This window comes from Cetorhinus maximus, chromosome 31, assembly GCF_964194155.1.
Source record: "Cetorhinus maximus chromosome 31, sCetMax3.hap1.1, whole genome shotgun sequence".
Taxonomy (NCBI): Eukaryota; Metazoa; Chordata; class Chondrichthyes; order Lamniformes; family Cetorhinidae; genus Cetorhinus; species Cetorhinus maximus.
The window spans coordinates 11383217-11401495 of NC_135909.1; the positions used below are offsets into that span (position 1 = coordinate 11383217).

At 46.0% G+C, this 18279-nt stretch overlaps 1 long non-coding RNA gene and 2 other non-coding genes across 3 annotated transcripts in view; all 3 read left to right on the forward strand.

The window, feature by feature from the left end:
* The window catches only part of LOC144670421 (uncharacterized), a 918626-nt gene that overhangs the window by 281648 nt on the left and 618699 nt on the right, over nucleotides 1-18279 (forward strand). The gene's annotated exons all lie outside the window — the stretch shown is intronic.
* Nucleotides 1187-1258, forward strand: trnaw-cca (transfer RNA tryptophan (anticodon CCA)). Its single transcript has one exon. It is a non-coding gene; the product is annotated as a tRNA-Trp (tRNA).
* On the forward strand, nucleotides 9468-9541 carry trnat-agu (transfer RNA threonine (anticodon AGU)). The gene has a single exon. It is a non-coding gene; the product is annotated as a tRNA-Thr (tRNA).

Consider the following 18279-nt stretch of genomic DNA (forward strand, 5'->3'; position numbering starts at 1 on the left):
TTAATATCCTATGATGCAAGCATGCAGGCCCAGGGGATTTATCAGCCTTTAGCCTTAAAGGCTAAAGGAAACTAATCGGTCTAAAGGCCCACTCATTGCCCTTTAAAAAAAAATTAGTCTCCTGACTCTCAGAACTCTTTTTTAAATGAAGTCTCCCCGCTCTTTTTATAACTATGTCTCCCCGTTCCTTTTATAATTAAGCCTACCCGCTCTTTTCATTAAGTAATGAATACGTAGAGTGGAGAGAGTTCACCTAAAATATCTTTCACATCTTTCTGAACTAATGAAATGGCTGGCCGGAAATTTCAAACAATCCCGCGCTTCCTGAGCCTCGAGGCGGGGCCGGCACTGGGGCCGCGGTCATTTCCCTGTCTCTCCCACTTTCTCTCTCCCCCCAGAAATTACTTTCGACATTTAATCCTTTGATATATTTTTTAAAAAGGCGCCACCATGTCATTTTAATTGGGGAATGGGGTGAGAATGGGGGAACAGAGTGGGTCCCATTTGCTCTTTCTAGCCCTGTCTGTGAGGTTTGTGCTGAGCTGCGGATGGAGTGGTTGTGAAAAGCGTGAATTTTGTAAAACAAAAACAGAATTACCTGGAAAAACTCAGCAGGTCTGGCAGGTAATTCTGTTTTTGTTTTGGATTTCCAGCATCCGCAGTAGCTTTAAGCTTTTTGTTTTTATCTTTGTGAATTTTGTAATCCAGGGTCAGCGATGAGTGCGCATGCGCCTTTCTGCACATTGCCCCCAATAAAGATGGCGGACGCGCATCCATGCGCGTGCGTGGCGTTGGCCGCAAACGTCGCCGTCACTCAGTGACACCCGAGTTCAGGGTTTCTGGCACAAGCTCAATGCAGCAGCAGTGTGTGCGTCGGTATTGGTTTGTGGATTCAGCGATTAAATTCAAGGTTGCTGTTTCGAGGTCACTCGGAGTTGGCGGAGTTCTGCATTTGTCCTTCATATATTCCGGGGCACTTTGTATCAAGCAGAAGTTAGAAGCAAAAAGTATAAGTAATGTCTGGGAAATACTTAAACAGCAGACAGCCTAGAAAACAGTTTAAATTAATCACTGACCCGACAGAACGGAGGGAAAATGGGGATTAAGCAAAATTCCAATCCCCGGAGTATAATCAAGGTGTAAAGAAGCGAATATAGGAGCAGTAAAATACCATAATTCAACGGATGGGCTTGTGGCGCAACGGTAGCGCGTCTGACTCCAGATCAGAAGGTTGCGTGTTCAAATCACGTCAGGCTCAAAAAAGCTTTAGTGTTCAAGTGGCGGGCTTTTATATCTGTAATCATTGTGTGGGGATGTTGGCGAACAGCTTAATTTCAATTGCAATTTCGATACTTTAAAGTCCTCTTCCCCGGCTTCCGAATCACCCGCTTAGCTTTTAGTTTGCATAGTTTTATATCGGAACAATGTGGTGTGTCCATTCTTTTTGCAATTGCTCTGTTACCCAGTATGAGAAGTAAAACAAAATCTGTCCATTAACCCCAGCCGCCTCCGTCTATACAGCCGCTGAGTTCAGTTGGTTAGACCGCAGTGTTAACAACATTATATTCATCTTTTATTATGTAAACTATAATTAACGTTTCGAGTCCGTATGACTCTTCAACAGAACTAAGGAAAAATAGAAGAGAGGTGAAATATAAACTGGTTAAAGGGGAGCGGGGGGGGGGGCGCGGGGGGGTGGGACAAGTAGAGCTGGATAGAGGGCCAGTGATAGGTGGAGATTGCCAAAGTGAATGGAGCCGGTTAAAGAGCCCGGCCCGGCCTGAGAGTCCCCGAGCCCGGGGTCAGTGGGAACCTGGGGAGAAGACAGATCCCAGGAAAACGAATCAGAGACAGTCATGATCCTTGTCCGGACAGCCCCTCCCCCAACAAGTTTTTGGTCAGATCAGGCTAGGGACCAATAACGTTTTTTTTTACTGTGAATAAAGTGTGTGATTCATGACACTTGCTCAGTGAATAAAGCCACAGGATTCCACGGGGATATTTGTCGTCCATTCAGGATTAATGTGAGGTACACGTGAAATAACAGCCAAATTGAGGTCGAATGCACAATACAAAATAAATGGCGACCAAGACAGAATCTATGGATTTCACAACAACCCACTCAGACATGAGTAAAAACTGGAAGTCAATCAATCTCACTGAAACTCTGCCTCTCTCACGAGGGATTCCAGCCTTCACCTTCGAAGATCTTACTCCAACTCGGAGGGATGAAATGATTGCGAAACTTTCCGGTTTTCAGTTTGGTCTCCCGAGATTCTGTTCACTGATCTCCTGAATCTGCTCTCAAGAAGCATCTCCCCAGCACAGCTTCAGCCGCAGTGAACAGAACTCCACTGCTCCAAAGGGAACCTTCACCCCAAAGGCCTGAAGCTTGGAGTCAGCAAACTTTCACTGCCTTCTTGGAAATTCAGGCCTTCTCTTGAGCCCTCTTCACTGTTGGCAGACCTTTTTCAATTTAACTGCGGCCTCTTCCTCTCCCTGTCTGGGAGTCTTCATTTTATAGCTCACCCTGTCCCATCTCCCTTTGGGATCTCTCCCTGCCCCTTTCCTTTTGGGGTCTCTCCCTGCCCTTCTAGCTTTGGAGCCTCTCCCTGGCCTTCTCCCTTTGGAACCACTCCCTGCCCCTCTCCCTATGGGATGTCTCCCTGCCCCTCTCCCTATAGGATCTCTCCCTGCCCCTCTCCCTATGGGATCTCTCCCTGCCCCTCTCCCTATGGGATCTCTCCCTGCCCCTCTCCCTATGGGATCTCTCCCTGCCCCTCTCCCTTTGGGGCCTCCCCCTGCCCTCTCCCTTTGGGACCACACCCTGTCCCTCTCCCTAAGGGATTTCTCCCTGCTCCTCTCCCTATGAATTCTCTCCCTGCCTCTCTCCCTTTGGGGCCTCTGCCTGCCCCACTTCCTTTGGGATCTCTCCCTGCTACTCTCCCTTTGGAATCTCATCCTGCCCCTCTCCCTATGGGACCAGTCCCTGCCTCTCTCACTTTGGGTTCTCTCCCGGCCCCTCTCCCTATGGGATCTCTCTCTTCCCCTCCCCATTTGGGGCCTCTCCCTGCCCCTCTCCCTTTGGGGCCTCTCCCTGCCCCTCTCTCTTTGGGACACTACCTGCCCCTTTCCCTATGGGATCTCTCCCTGCTCCTCTCCCTTTGGGATCTTACCCTGCCCCTCTCCGTATGGGACCACTCCCAGCCCCTCTCACTTTGGGATCTCTCCCTGCTCCTCTCCCTATGGGATCTTACCCTGCCCCTCTCCGTATGGGACCACTCCCTGCCTCTCCCCATTTGGGGCCTCTCCCTGTCCCTCTCCCTTTGGGATCCCTCCCTGTCTTTTTTCCTATGGGATCTCTGTGTCCCTCTCCCTGGCCCTTTGATACTTCTCCCTGTCTCTCTCACTTTGGGCCTCTCCATTTGGGGCCTCTCCCTGCCCCTCTCCCTTTAGGGCCTCTCCCTGCCCCGATCCCTACAGGATCTCTCCCTGTCCCTCTCCCCATAGGATCTCTCCCTATGGGATCTGTCCCTGCTCCTCTCCCTATGGAGTCTCTCCCTGCCTCTCTCCCTCTGGGATCTCTCCCTGCCCCTCTCCCTATGGGATCTCTCCCTGCCCCACTCCCTGTGGGATATCTCCCTGTCCCTCTTCCTTTGGGGCAATCTCCCTTCCCCTCTCACTGTTATTTGCCTGGAACACTTTATCTCCAATGTTTTTGATGCTCCTGGCCACATGATCCGGGTTTTCGCCCCTTTGTTTTCTTTATGCACAGGGGCGCTGGGCCAGTCCTCAGCCTAAAGGACTGAAAAAGCCTCAATTGCCTCAATTGCGAGGCTTGTTGGGATTTGAAGTTCCGGACCTCTGCTCTCAACTTCAAGGTAAGTTGACTTTCACAACAAGAGAGAGAGCGAGGGAGGTAGAGAGAGAGGAAAGGAGGGGAGGGATGGTGAGAAAGAGGAGGAGAGGGAGGGAAAGAGCATGCAATAGAGGGAGGGAGGGAGAGAGGGGTAGAGGAAGGGAGGGAGGCAGTAAGAGGTGGGAGAGGGGGGTGAGAGCTGAAGGAACAGAGGAAACTGGAGGGATTGCGTGAGGGGGGAGGAACTTGAATTTCTCCAGCACATTTTGCAACCTCAAGAAGACACAAAACCTCACGACCAATGGCAGGAGGGGGTGGGGTGGGAAGGGGCAGTGGCTTTTTAAGTGAGGTTTTTGTTTGAATGCACACAGAAAGATCCCACAGACTGCAACCTGACCAATGACTGAATAACCTGTTTGAGAGATTCTGTTTGAGGAACTAATATTGACCCCAGGACTCTGGGTAAAACTCCTCTTCTCTTGTTGTCAATAGTTTGGCTGGATTGTTCACATCCCTCTGAGAGGGCAAGATAGGGTCTTGGTTTCTAATGTGCTTTATTGCTGGATATTGTCATATATCCTTACTCCCCATCTGTGGGGTATTAGAGGATATTGTGTTACATATTTTGCCTCTTCTAGAAGCTCAAGGAGTTGGGAACATTGAAAAACTCCAGGTTCTATCTTTACTAAATCACCTGACTGTGATGGTAAAACATAATTTCTTCCAGCCAGTGGAAATGTAATATAGGCACCAATAATACTCACACACCACAGCAGATGTCTGATTTCTTCACGTGTGAATCCGACTGATACAGTTGTCATCATTAATTCCTGTTGGTCTCTGGCAGCTCATCATATCCAATCCTTAATCTAAAGGTAACACTGGGAATGGAAATTCCTGCTACACTCTCTCTCCCTGCCATGATAAAAAAGTCCAACTTTTTCAACGACGAACGTCTAACTCTCAAACCCAGGAACACTCCTCCAATGAGCAATCTAGTTCTGTCTCTCCTTACAGAGTACACTGTCTGCCGGCTTTATTCTCTGCTGTGAGCTACGGCTCAGTCAAAAGGTCTCTTGCTTTTACATAGCAGGAGGTTGTGTGTTCAAAACCTGAGCAGTAAGGCAGTCTGACTCTCCAGTGCAGTACTGCGGGAATTCTTTACTATTAGAGGTGCCAGCTTTTAGATGATATGACAAATTAAGGTGCCATCTGCCTCCTCAGGTAACAGATACCATGCACTATTTTGGAGAGGGGCGGGGGAGTTATTCCAGGGAGCCAGAGCCAACATTTGTCCCTCAATTAACATCACTTCAAAACAAATTACTTTGTATTTATCACATTGCTGCTCCTGGAAGTTGGCTGTGGGCAAATCCTTTAACAAAATTATTCAAAAACATGGCGATTGAAATCCTGTGAGAAAAAGTCAAGTTATTATTGAGAACTCGGTTGAGAGAGATTCATTAGGCAGCAGAAAATCGGGTGAAGAATTTCTGTAAAACGACACTAGAGACAAGTCAACACGAAAGCTGGATCAACCCTTCCAAAGGTCAATGAGTAAAAGATGAGAGCTCCGAGCACCATCAGCTCATCACCCAGAGACACTCACAGGAGAATTTACTCTCCTGTCTTAGGCAGTACCTCGTGACTGAGAATGACTCTCTTCCACTCTGGGGTGTGGTTTCTGAGGAGACTAAAAAGTCCAATGCTGGCTCCGCACACTCTGCCACAGGTTGGGGCAGGTAGTGTTTGAGGAGGCGGGTGGGTGGGATGCTTGGATGTTGCTCCGCTCCTTCTGCTGTTTGCACTTGGCCTCCACCTGGGCCTGTCGGAGACGTTCCAAATGGTTGGCACCTTCGCGGATGCTTCTTCTCCAGTTTGGGTGTCTCGAGCAAGAGATTCCCACAAATCGGTGGGGATGTTGCATTTTATCAGGGAGGTTTTGAGGACGTCACTGAAACGTTTCCTCTGCCCTCCTGCTAACCGCTTGCGATGACGTACCTCGGAGTAGAGAGCTTGTTTTGGGGGTTTTGTGTCAGGAATGCGGATGTTGTGTCCCGGCCAACGTGGCTGATTAACCAGTGCCTCGATAGTGGGGATGTTGGCCTGAGAGGAGACATTGATATTGGAGCACCTCTCCTGCCATTGAATTTGCAGGATTTTGTGGAGGCGCCGCTGGTGATATTTCTCCAGGGATTTAAGGTGTCTGCTGTACGATGTCCATGTCTCTGATGCATACAGCACTGCAGCGCTGTAGACCAGGAGCTGGGGGCCAGGTTTGAGGTCCTTGACCTCAAATATTCCTTTAAACAGTCGGCCGAAGGCTGCGCTGGCAAACTGGAGGCGATGATTAGTTTCATTATAGATATCTTCCCTCACTGAGAGGAGGCCCCCAAGGTGTGAGAAATGATCCACATTGTCCAATGGTTCGCCATGGATCTTGACAGTCGGGAGGCAGCGTTTGCATCGGGAGCAGGCTGGTAGAGGACCTTTAACTTTTGGGACCATAGCCCATGTCTTATTATTTCATACGCCTCCTTGAACGTGTTAGTGATAGTTTGGATATCGACTTGTGAGTGTGCGCATACACAAGCATCATCAGCGGACTGCAGCTCATTGACTGGGGTTGGGGTGATCTCGGTTCCGAAATGGAGGTGACGCAGGTTGAGTAGTTTCCCACTCGTCCTATAGAGTAGCCCCACTCCGGTGCGCAGCTTCATGGAGGTGGGTGAAAGACATTGGGGTCTTTAATAAGCGGGTATTTTCTGCATTTTATGGGAATCACAAAACAGCCTTGATTCTCACGCTGGAAGGAGAATTTTTAAACAATTTAACCTCCAGATAGTCTTCAGGCTGCCATGTTGACACTCCTAGGCTGATAGAATGGCGTCTGGTACATCCGTTTATCTATGTGAGCACTTAGAAAGGGACAGGGTATGACCCTCAGCAAAATGTAAACTAAAAAGCTGACCTTGAGCAGGGTGATGCACGGGGTGGGGTGAGGTGGGGATGGGGTGGGGTGTTATCCATCCTAACGTTTTGATTACCTGTCCTGTATCCATTGGTCAAAATAGTTAGATAGACGATGGACAAGTGGTAAGCTACTAGCCCCCCATAAACAGTGCTGGTGAGGTGCTGATTGGGTTGCTGCCTTCTTCAGATGGAAGATGGACCAGAGGAGGAGGAGGAAGAAGGAGATATCGAGGGAAGAGTTCCCTAACACTTTGACTAGAGGGCAGAATGCTGCTATCACAGGCTATTACAGATCTTTTTCTGTCCAATTAGTTAACATATCATACCTAAACAGTTCCTCCTTAATATACTTAATAAACTATCTTAAAATTACTTCTGACTAGTTGACTGTCTATTCTTGTATCTGTGGCCCCCGAACCCACAAAATCTTACATGGGTTGGAGGTGTTGCAGCGAGGAAGGTGGAAAAGAGCATTGGTGCGATGACACAGACTTGCTTGACCCCAGTTTTCCCTAGTGTGGGTCTGCAGCAGATCCCTTGGTAAGGATCACGGCCTCCATGTCATCCTGCAGCAGGTGGAGGATGGTGACTAATTTCTGTGGGCAGCCAAATTTGAGGAGGATGCTCCACAGCCCCTCCCGGTTGATAGAGTGGAAGGCCTTTGTGGGGTCAAAGAAGGCCATGAATAGAGGTTGCTGCTGTTCTTTGCATTTCCTTGGTCTTGTCTTCCTGTGAAGATCATTTCCACTGTGCCGCTTGATGGACAAGATCTGCATTGTGACTCTGGTAGGAGTTATTCAGACATGGAGAGAGGGCAATTGAGGAGGACTCTTGCAGTGACCTTCCCTGTGGCAGACAGCAGAGATACTACTCTATAGTTACCACAGTCAGTCTGGTCTCCTTTTTTGGAGGTGGTCACAATTGCGGCATCTCAGAGATCCCCTGACATGCTCTCCTCCTTCCAGATGAGGGAGATGTGGTCATGTATTTGTTTTAAGAGTATTTCTCCACCGTATTTCACTGCTTTGGTGGGGTTCCATCTGCGCCGCTGGCCTTGATGGTTCTTAGCTGTTGGATGGCCTTTCCAACCTCATGTCGGGCTGGGATTGTGCTGAGCTGGTGGTGGGTAGCATGCCGTGGAATGTGGTCGTGGGCACTCATGTCGAGGACTGAGTCTCAGTTGAGGGGAGCCTGGACATGATCCTTCCAGCGAGTGCTACTTCCACTGGGCTTAATAAGCACCACTACATTCTGAGTTCTCAGTGGGGTAGGTCCTTTTGTGCTTGAGCTGTAAATTGTCTTGACTGCACTGAAGAAACCTCACATGCCTGACTGCTGGTGAGTTGTTGTATTTCCTGAGCTCTTTCCACCCAACATATGTTCTTCAGTTCATGGCGTTTTTTATGAAAGCTCAGCCTTCATTGGTCTGTAGACCTGCTTTTTAGAAGGGCCGAATGGCCTACAACTGCTCTTATTTTCTATGTTTCTATGGAAAGAGCATCACCTCATATCGCAGCATATCCGACATCCAAGCATAAAACTGTGTGTGTGAGTCACATCCCGAACACGGCTACTTTGATACCAGGTGTGTGTCTGAATACAGTAAATGGAACCACCTCACGATAAACCGCTCAATGTTTGGCGGGGGAGTTTCAGGGAGTGATGTGCGTGATTCCCTCATTTATGAATTTGTTATAGGTCCGGAAAAGGCAGAGATTCGAAAAGTTTACAGAGAAATCAACTAACTACGTCTTTTTGTCTGGCGCTCACTCCCAAATTACGGCAAACTCACGGAATCATAAAGAGCCCAGAGATGGATAATCAATGATAATCACAGCCAGAGAGACCTGCAATAACCCTCAGTGCAGGAAAGGCAACACATTGTCCTTTGGTCCAAAAGCAAAATACTGCGGATGCTGGAAATCTGAAACAAAGACAGAAAACGCTGGAAATATTCAGCAGATCTGACAGCATCTGTGGAGAGAGAAACAGATTCACGTTTCAGGTCGTTCTGGTGAAAGGTCGCTGTCTGAAATGTAAACTATTCCTCGTTTCACAGATACTGCCAGATCTGCGAATTATTTCCAGTATTTCCATGTGCTCAACTGAGCATCATTAGTCTTACTGGTTTAGCTGATAAAGCACTTGCCTTGTGGAGAGGAGCTCCTGGGTTCATCATCCCAGCAGCGCCTTATTTCGTTGAAACTGATCTGTGCGATTACGCACTTCCGTCATAACAGGGCGAAATCTGTCTTTGTTCTAGAATTGTAGTTTAAAATAGTCTCTCCCTGTATCGTTGAACAGCTGCAAAGATTTTAACACAAGAACAGAGTTTTGTTTCTGCGACTGAGGAAGACATTTGGGGGAAGAGGCCACTCACACTGAGAGACTCTTGATACCGGAAGAGATGGGTACAATTCTATTTCACAATTGAACACTGACATCGAGATTTTGGAAGACCAAGTGAAAAAATCACTGGGTCAGTGACAGAATTCAAACATCATTCCGGGGAATAAGAGGAAGAGAGATTAAAGCAGGTGACTGTATAAATACTGGAAAAAACAATGACTAAATCCTGTTTTCCAGGAACTCCTGAAGTTTGGATCCGTGATTAAAGTATTTATGACTGAATCTTGGCTCTGTGGCTTAGTTGGTTAAAGCGCCTGTCTAGTAAACAGGAGATCCTGGGTTCAAATCCCAGCGGAGCCTTATTTAATTCCCAAGCTTTTGAGCTGACCTGTGCAAAATATGGCTTGGTTCGGGTGAGTAACTTCCGAATTGCTGGTTCAAATTGTCCATCTTTGTGCAATAGATTATCTTCTACTCTTTCAATGCAAGGAGAGTTTTGTTTCTTTGACTAAAGAAGAGATTTGTGGAAATTGGCCACTCACACTGAGAAACTCCCTCGTGCGTTTCTACTGGAAGAGATGGGCGCTTTTCTATTTAATAGTAGAGGCTCAGGACACTGACATTGAGATTTTGGAAGAACAAGAGAACAGAACAAGAAAAAAAATCACTGGGTCAGCGAGAGGATTCAAACTTCATAAGAGGAAGAGATAAAAACAGGTGACTGCATGAACGCTGCAACAATCAGTTGCTAAATCCTGTTTTCCGAGAACTCACTGAAGATGTGTGTTTAAACTGTTTCCCACTCCGTTTAAAATGCTGAATATTCTGAGCTAACATCGGGGCAGACATTTGGTTTAACTTTATTCGTGAATAAAAGTGTCAATTGTTTACATGTTGTTAACATGACAGCACGTAAACGTTTCAAGGAATTCTCCTCACAACCTGCTTCACCGAAAGAGATTATCATTTATCTTAAATAGCCTTTCACAAAGAGGGATATTAGGTATCACTCCACGAAAATCCCAAGGGGTTTGTGACTGATTTACTACAAATAATCAGGAATTTCAAAGTGCCTCAATCAGCCACAATTTCTTCAAAAGAAACCGCTCGCGACATTCATCTCACTGAAGCAGAGTGTGACCGTGTTGTATCTGTCAGTGTGGAGGGGACGAGTCTGGGTTGGGTAGCCATGTTCAGTGTTTGTGAGAGTGGGGTCTGGGTGAGCAGCTGGTGAGTGCGACAGGGTCAGTGCTGGATGCAGGAAGCTGCCGTCAGTGTGGGTGGGTCTGATGGGGCTGAGTGATTGACAACTGGCGGTTAGAACCATAGAACACTACAGCACAGAAAACAGGCCATTCGGCCCTTCTAGTCTGTGCCGAAATATTATTCCGCTAGTCCCATTGACCTGCACCTAGTCCATAACCCTCCAGACCTCTCCCATCCATGTATCTATCCAATTTATTCTGAAAACTTAAGAGTGAGCCCGCATTTACCACGTCAGATGGTAGCTCGTTCCACATTCTCACCACCCTCTGAGTGAAGAAGTTCCCCCTAATCCTTTCCCCTTTCAACCCTGTTGGTGTTTCCATAAATGAAGGAAATTCTCTCCAACATTTCATTTTCTTCATTTGACTATAAACAACTTGAACAAAAGTGAAACAGTGTAGGAACATTTTTGCTCTGTATAAAAGGGGGGTGATTTCAGCTGCCATTGTCCAGTGGTTAAAGCTTTCATCTATAAATCCATGGGATTTTTCCACTTTGACTTGAGTCCTGCTCCCTGAGGATGTTCAGTATTTTTAATTCTGTTTTATCTTGAATCCTCTATTTCCACAGAATGCTGGCACTGAAATTGCTTATACTTCCTGCCATTGTTATCTATGAAGCAGGTATTGTCTGCATGGTCTAATGGAGATATGCTTAGAGGGCTGGGCCAGAGGGTTTCTTTCAGGTTTTATGCCTTTTGGTCCATTAGCAGCAACCGGATGTCTGCAGAGGAACTAGGAATGCCGAGTACCTCTTTCTCAGGATGGACTTAATCAAGGGACAGAATGTTGGCTGAAGGGAGGATAATGGTCTGGGGATTTGGGCTGCCATTCCAGAACATTTGGGGAATAGCACAAGGCGGTGTCGCAATGTGACAATGGCGGTATGCAACCTTGGGATATTATCCTTTCTTTATTCATTCTTGGGATGTGGGTGTCGCGAGCTAAGCCAGCATTTATTGTCAATCCTTAATTGCCCTTGAGAAGGTGGTGGTGATCTGCCTTCTTGAACCACTGCTGTCCCTCTGGTGTAGGTACACCCAAAGTGCTGTTAGGGAGTGAGTTCCAGGATTTTGACCTAGTGACATCGAAGGAACAGCGATATATTTCCAAGTCAGGATGGTGAGAGGCCTGGAGGGGAACTTCCAGTTGATGGTGTCCCATGCACCTACTGCCTTTGTCCTTCTAGGTGTTAGTGGTTGTGGGTTGAAAGGTGCTGCCTAAGGAGCCTTGGTGAATTTCTGCAGTGCACCTTGTCGATGGTACATACTGCTGCCACTGTTCATCAGTGGTGGAGGGAATGAATGTTTGTGTAATGAGTGCCAATCAAGCGGGCTGCTTTATACTGGATGGTGCCAAGTTTCTTGGGAGTTGTTGGAGCTGTACTCGTCCAGGCAAGTGCAGAATATTCCTTCACACTCCTGACTTGTGCCTTGTAGATGGCTTTGGGGAGTTTGACACAAAAATTGGCCCTGTAGTTGATAGTGAAAAGGAGAGCTTTTGTCTCCAGAATTATATCAATGGTTTGGTTGAGTGGACGGAAAAATGGCAGATGGAATTCAATCCAGAGAAGTGTGAAGTAATGCATTTGGGGAAGGCAAACAAAGCTAGGGAACGACACAATAAATAGGTTATTGGGAGGGGTAGAGGAAGTTAGATACCTTGTGCATATCCACAGGTCACTGAAGGTGGCAGGACAGGTGGATAAGGTGGTAAAGAAAGCATATGGAATGCTTTCCTTTATTGGACAAGGTTTAGAACACAAAATCAGGGATGTAATGATGGAACTGTATAAAACACTGGTTCAGCCATAGCTGGAATTTTGTGCACAGGTCTCGTCACCACATTACAGGGAGGACATTATTGCCCTGGGAAGGGTAAAGAGGAGATTTACAAGAATATTGCCAGGACTTGAAAATTGCATCTATGGGGTAAGATAGGATAGCCTGGGGTTGTTTTTCTTAGAACTAAGGAGGCTGATGGTGACCTGACTGAAGTGTACAAGACTATGAGGGGCCGAGATAGAGAAGGCAGGGATGTCCTTTTTCCCTGAGCACAGTGGTCAATTACCAGAGGGCACAGGTTTAAGGTGATTGGTAGAAGTGGACATGAGGCAAAACATCTTCACCCACAGGGTGGTGGGTGTTTGGAATTCGATGCCTCGTTTGGTGGTGGAGGCAGAAACCCTCAACTCATTTTAAAGGCACCTGGATCTGCACCTAAAGCACTGAAACCTGCAAGGATATGGACCGGGTGCTGGAAGGTAGGATTTTAATGAGCAGGTTTTTAATTGTTTTTTCTTTTTTGGTCAGCACAGACACATTGGGCTGAATGGCCTCTTTCTATGCTGTACCTTACATGTGGTTCTATTTCAGTCCGGATATTCTGTTAACCAATCTATGCTGGTTGTAATTTATCAACCCATGTTCTACCAAGTGACAATGAATCTTGTACCAGATTATTGCCTCTCAACATTTCCCCACCAAGATCATTAGATTAACTGGTCTATGGTTACTGGGTTTATCCCTATACATTATAAACACAGATGTAACATTAGCAACCTGCAGTTCACTGGCTTCACTCCCATGTCCAAGGAGAATTGAAAGATTGTGGATCAAGTCCCTGCTATTTCCTCCCTTCCTTCCCTCAGTAATCCAGAATGTATTCCAACTGAATTGGGTGAATTTTCTACTGTAAGGGTTGCCAACCTTGTAATTGCTTCCTCTTTATCTATTTTCATCCTATCCAAATTCTCCACCAGCTCCTCCATCACTGTGACATTAGCAGCATTCGCTTGTTATGTGATAGCAGATGTATGTTCTCATTTAGTACCTCAGCTATGCCCTCTGCCTCCATAGGATCTCCAAATCAGCCACTCTTTCAGTGACTATCCATTTGTTGGTAAAGGTCTGGAGTGTTTTTGCTTGCGTTAACTGCTGATCTTTTCTCGTAGATTCCCTCTGCTGATCTAATTTCCTTTTCCAGCTCTTCTCTGTACTTTCTGTATTCTGCTTGGTTTTCCAATGTATTATGGGTCTGACATTTATCATCAGCCTGATTTGGAGTTCCCACTGAGCACAGGATATGTAGGCAAAAGCTCTCAGCTGTCCCAACATTTCACTGAAATGAGTTGTCTGTTTAACTAAACTTCTCGTCATTTAGAGTGTTCCACCCCTTCCCTTTTGTACTTCTGCTGTTGTCACTAAGTTTAAATTACACAGTAAACTTCCCCGCCTGCACCTAATCCCCACACTCAACAAATCCACATTTTAAACTCTTCACTCTGCAATTCACTTTCTCTATTTGAGCTCGCAGGCCACTCGAGTTCTTGTTTGTAATTTAATTGTTCCAATTTCTTTATTCACAATTCAGGTTTGTTTTTAAATTAACAATTAATGTGCCCTGTTATTTTAATTTATTTGATGTCAATGTCTGAACAAACTGGATGTTCAAAGAACAAATCTAGAAATGATTTCTTGTTCTGCAATGATGGTCTACTCCATTCAGTTCAGTAAATCCTAATCAATAAATTCCAAACAGAATGCTGTATTTCTACTTGATGAACTGATGATGCACTGAGCTCTCAGCTTTTACTCATTGACCTTCACAGGAGTTGATCCAGTTTCGATGTTGACCTGTTCGCTGTTGTCGATTTACCTGGATTCTTCACCTGATTTCTCTGCTGTCCAATGAAGCTCTCTGAGCGGAGTTTTCAATAATAACTTGACTTTTCCTCACAGGATTTCAATCTCCAAGGTTTTTGAATGATTTTCTGAATACACGTCTCCCGAGTTCTCCTCGTGGTTAAGCAGAAAGTTTAACTGATGTGTTTTCAAGCAGCCGACAGCTTTACTTGAAAAGTCATTGTGACAGGATGTTGGGGTTTGAACCCAGTCACAAATCTGGTGGTGATGCCTTGTGGGTTTTTTTTTATTCGTTCCTGGAATGTGGGCATCGCTGGCTAGGGCAGCATTTATTGTCCAACCCCTTGTTCAGAGGGCACTGTTTTTTAAAAGAGTAAACCACGTTTCTGTGGGTCTGAAATCACATGTAGGCCAGACCAGGTGAGGACAGCAGATTTCCTTCCCTAAAGAACATTCGTTTTTATGACAATCGGCAATAGTTTCATTGGTTCAATGGCTTTAATTCCAGATATTTATTGAATTTAAATTGTACCATTTGCTATGGTGGGATTCGAACCCCAGTCCCGAGAACATTACCCTGGGTCTCTGGATTACCAGTCCAGTGACAATACCACTACGCCACCGTCTCCCCTGCAGCTCCAGCTCTCACGTGATATGCCAGGGGATGACCTCATAATTGCCCCAGTCATGTAGCTGTGGATTGGACGATTTCTTAAACACATTCACTGGGGCTGACTCAGTCGTACTTGGTTTTGAAACACAAGGGTATGTCTTCTGCTTTATCTGACCTTGTATTCTCCTAGATAACCAGGGGGATCTAGATTTGGCAGTACTGCCCTTTTTCTTTGTGGGGACATGTATACATCGTTCCCGTAGAATCCCGCTCTTGAATGCCTCCCACTGGTCTGTCACACTGATTCCCTTCAAGTAGCTGCAACCAGTCCACTTTGGCCAGGTCAACTCTTAGCTTCATAAAATTTGTCTTCCCCAATTTAGAACTTTCACTCCTGTTCTATCATTATCCTTTCCATAATTATATTAAATCCAACTGTATTATGGTCACTATCTCCAAAATGATCACCCACTGCCCCTTCATCCACTTGGCCAGCTTCATTTCCTGAGACTAAATCTAGAATTTCACTCCCTCTCATTGGGCTTACGTGCTGGCCAAAAAAGTTCCCCTGAGTGCAGTTCAAGAATTCTGTGCCTATTACACTGTTCGTGCCCCAGTTGATATTAGGGTAATTGAAGTACCAAACTATTTTCCCCCCAACGTTTTTGTACTCAGAAATTTGCATCCACATTTACTCTTCTATCTCCCTCTCACTGTTTGGGGTTCTCTCGTACACTCTGAGTAGTGTGGCTGCTGCCTTTTTATTTCTGAGCTCAAACTATCTAGCCGCATTTGATGAACCATTTGATATATCATCCCTCCTCACAGCTGCAATTGATTCTTCGACAAATAATGCTGCACCCCCACTTTTTCAGCCCCCTCTATATCCTGCCTGAAAACCCTTTATCCAGGGATGTTGAGCTGCCATTTTTGCACCTCTTTAACCCAAGTTTCGGTCAGAGCATTATCATCATGCTACCACGTGTCCATCTGTGCCCTCAGCTCATCGGCATTCTTTGCTTTACTCCTTGCATTGAAATAAATACCTTTCAACTTTGCCAAATTCCTGTGTTTAAACATTTTAACCTTTGCTTCTTCTGTCTTTCAGAGTCACCCGCTAATTTTCTGTCTCCCGCTCCCTGCTCTGAATTTGTCCGATCTGAATATGCCCTCAGGTTCCCATCCCCCTGCCAATCTAGTTTAAATCCTCTCCAAAAATATTTCATACATTTCTTGGCAAAGTTTCAGAGTAGGGTAGTAAGGTTAATGATATGTTTCCGCTCTTCCAAAGGAGTTTGAAAAACTCCCACATAATAGACTTGTCAGTAAAATTCAAGCAAATGGGATTAAAGGACAGTGGCAGCATGGACACAAAATTGAATAAGGGACAGAAAGGATAAAGTGGTGGCAAGCGGTTGTTTTTCAGAGTGGGGGAGGGCCTTTGAGACAGATCTGATGCTCTGTCAGGTCAGCCGGCTGTTCTATTCCCATTCCCTGAAGTTTTATTTTAAATTTTAATAACTTCCAGCCTATATCCAAGTTTGCTGATGACACTAGGTTAGGTGACATGGTTAGTAGTGTAGGTTGGGGCAGCAAGTTTCAAAGGCTCAGTGACAGATTCAGTGAGTGAACAAAACTGTGGCTGATGGTGGTCAACATGGGGAAGTGTGAGGTCATCCATCTTGGAGCAAAGAAAGATCAGAGAATTTCCTAAACAGTCAGAAACTTGGGACTGTGGACGAGCCTGAGTGAGACTGGACGATGGTTAAAAAGCAGCGGCAGAACAGCAGCGAGAGAGAGAAGGAGAGAAGAGAAGAGTGACAGAGACGACGGTGCGGGGGGGATAAAGAGCTGTGAGGGAGGGGTTGGAGCAAACCGGCCATGTTTATAATAAATAGTCAAAGCATGATATCAGGGGAAAGAAGGGAGATGGTCGGTTTGTGCAGATTTCTCTAAAGTCGGGCTTTGATTTAAACTAGGAGCTGGAAAATTAAACATTTCAATCAGGGTAAGTACAACAGTAAGTATAAGTGCAATAAGAGTATTAGTGCAGAGCAGGTCAAGAGGCATTAAATAAAATTAATAATTTAAACAAGGTACAAACTGGATTCTAAAAGAGGGAATAGAGGTTTGTTTTCGATCACGGATGGGCAGCTGTGACCTGTTGTTTGCAGTTCCTGTCCCAAGTGGGAACATCAGGACACTTCATGTGTCTTGGGGGCCACATGTGCAGGAAGTGTCTCCAGCTGCTTGAGCTTGAGCTCAGGATTTCCGACCTTGAGGGGCAGCTGGAGTCACTGTGGAGAATCAGGGAGGATGACAGCTTCCTGGATCGTATGTTACAGGAAGGGAACACACGAAAAAGAAAGAGAGTGTTCAAGATAGTAGATGAGTGGCAATCCGGAAGAGTAGGAAGAGGCAGGAAATGCAGGAGTGTTCGGGGTGTGTGCCACTGTCAAACCGGTATTCAGCACTGGAGACTGCTGGGAATGGGGACACCCTGAAGGAGTGCAATCCAGACCATGGCATCGATGGGCAAGAAACTGCAGAGGAGGGAACAGCAACGAGTAGAAATGCAGTCATTATTGGAGATTTCATAGTCAGGGGGACAGACAGGCATTTCTGTCACCGTCATTGAGAGTCCCACATGGTGTGTTTTCTCCTTGGTGCCAGGGTAAAGGACATCACGGAGAAGGTGCAGAATATTCTGCAGGCAGAAGGGAGTGAGCCAGAGGTTGTGGTACACGTCAGTATCAATGACACAGGGAGGACAGGTATTGAGGTCCCTCCGTCAGAATTGCAGCAGCGAGGGAGGTAATTAAAAAGTGGGACCTCGAAGGGAGTAATCTCTGAATTACTGTCAGTGCCACATGCTGGTGAGAACAGAAATGTGAAGATAGGGAGCATCAAATGTGGCTCGAGGCCGATGCAGGGGGGAAGGATTCAGATTCTTGGGACATTGGGACCCGTTCTGGGACAGAAGGCACCTATTCAAACGGAACAGGTTGCATCTTTACAAGACTGGGACCAATGTCCTCATGGGAAGGGTCTCTCATGTGGTTTAGTTCAAACCCATGGGGAGGGTTTGAACTAAACTGGCAGGAGACTAGGTGCCAGTATACGTAAGTGGAAAAGAGGAATGGCTAGAGAAGAAAGTAGGACCATATAAGATAGGAGTAGATGAAGAAGGAATATAAAAGGAATACAGAATACTGAAAGGGAGGAGAACCAAAGCCAGGGCTCCATGAATGATGAGGAAAATGGAAAATATAATGTAACAATGAAGCATGATGCATGTCAGATGAACTCTTCAAGTGTGAACCAGGTCACTGTTATTGGACGAGGGTGCGGAATTAACTCTATATACGCCCGTCTCTGTTACTTTGTCTGAGGGTGAATTCATTCTCTATACTTTAGTATTTTAGTGTGGAATTAACACTCTGTAAATCTGTTGCTGTATGAGTGTAGAATTCACTCTCTGTCAATCTATAATAATGAGTGTAATTAACTCTCCGTCCGTCAGTCTCTGTTACTCTATGGACGTGGGTCACTTTCAAGTTATCAAACTGCAGCTAG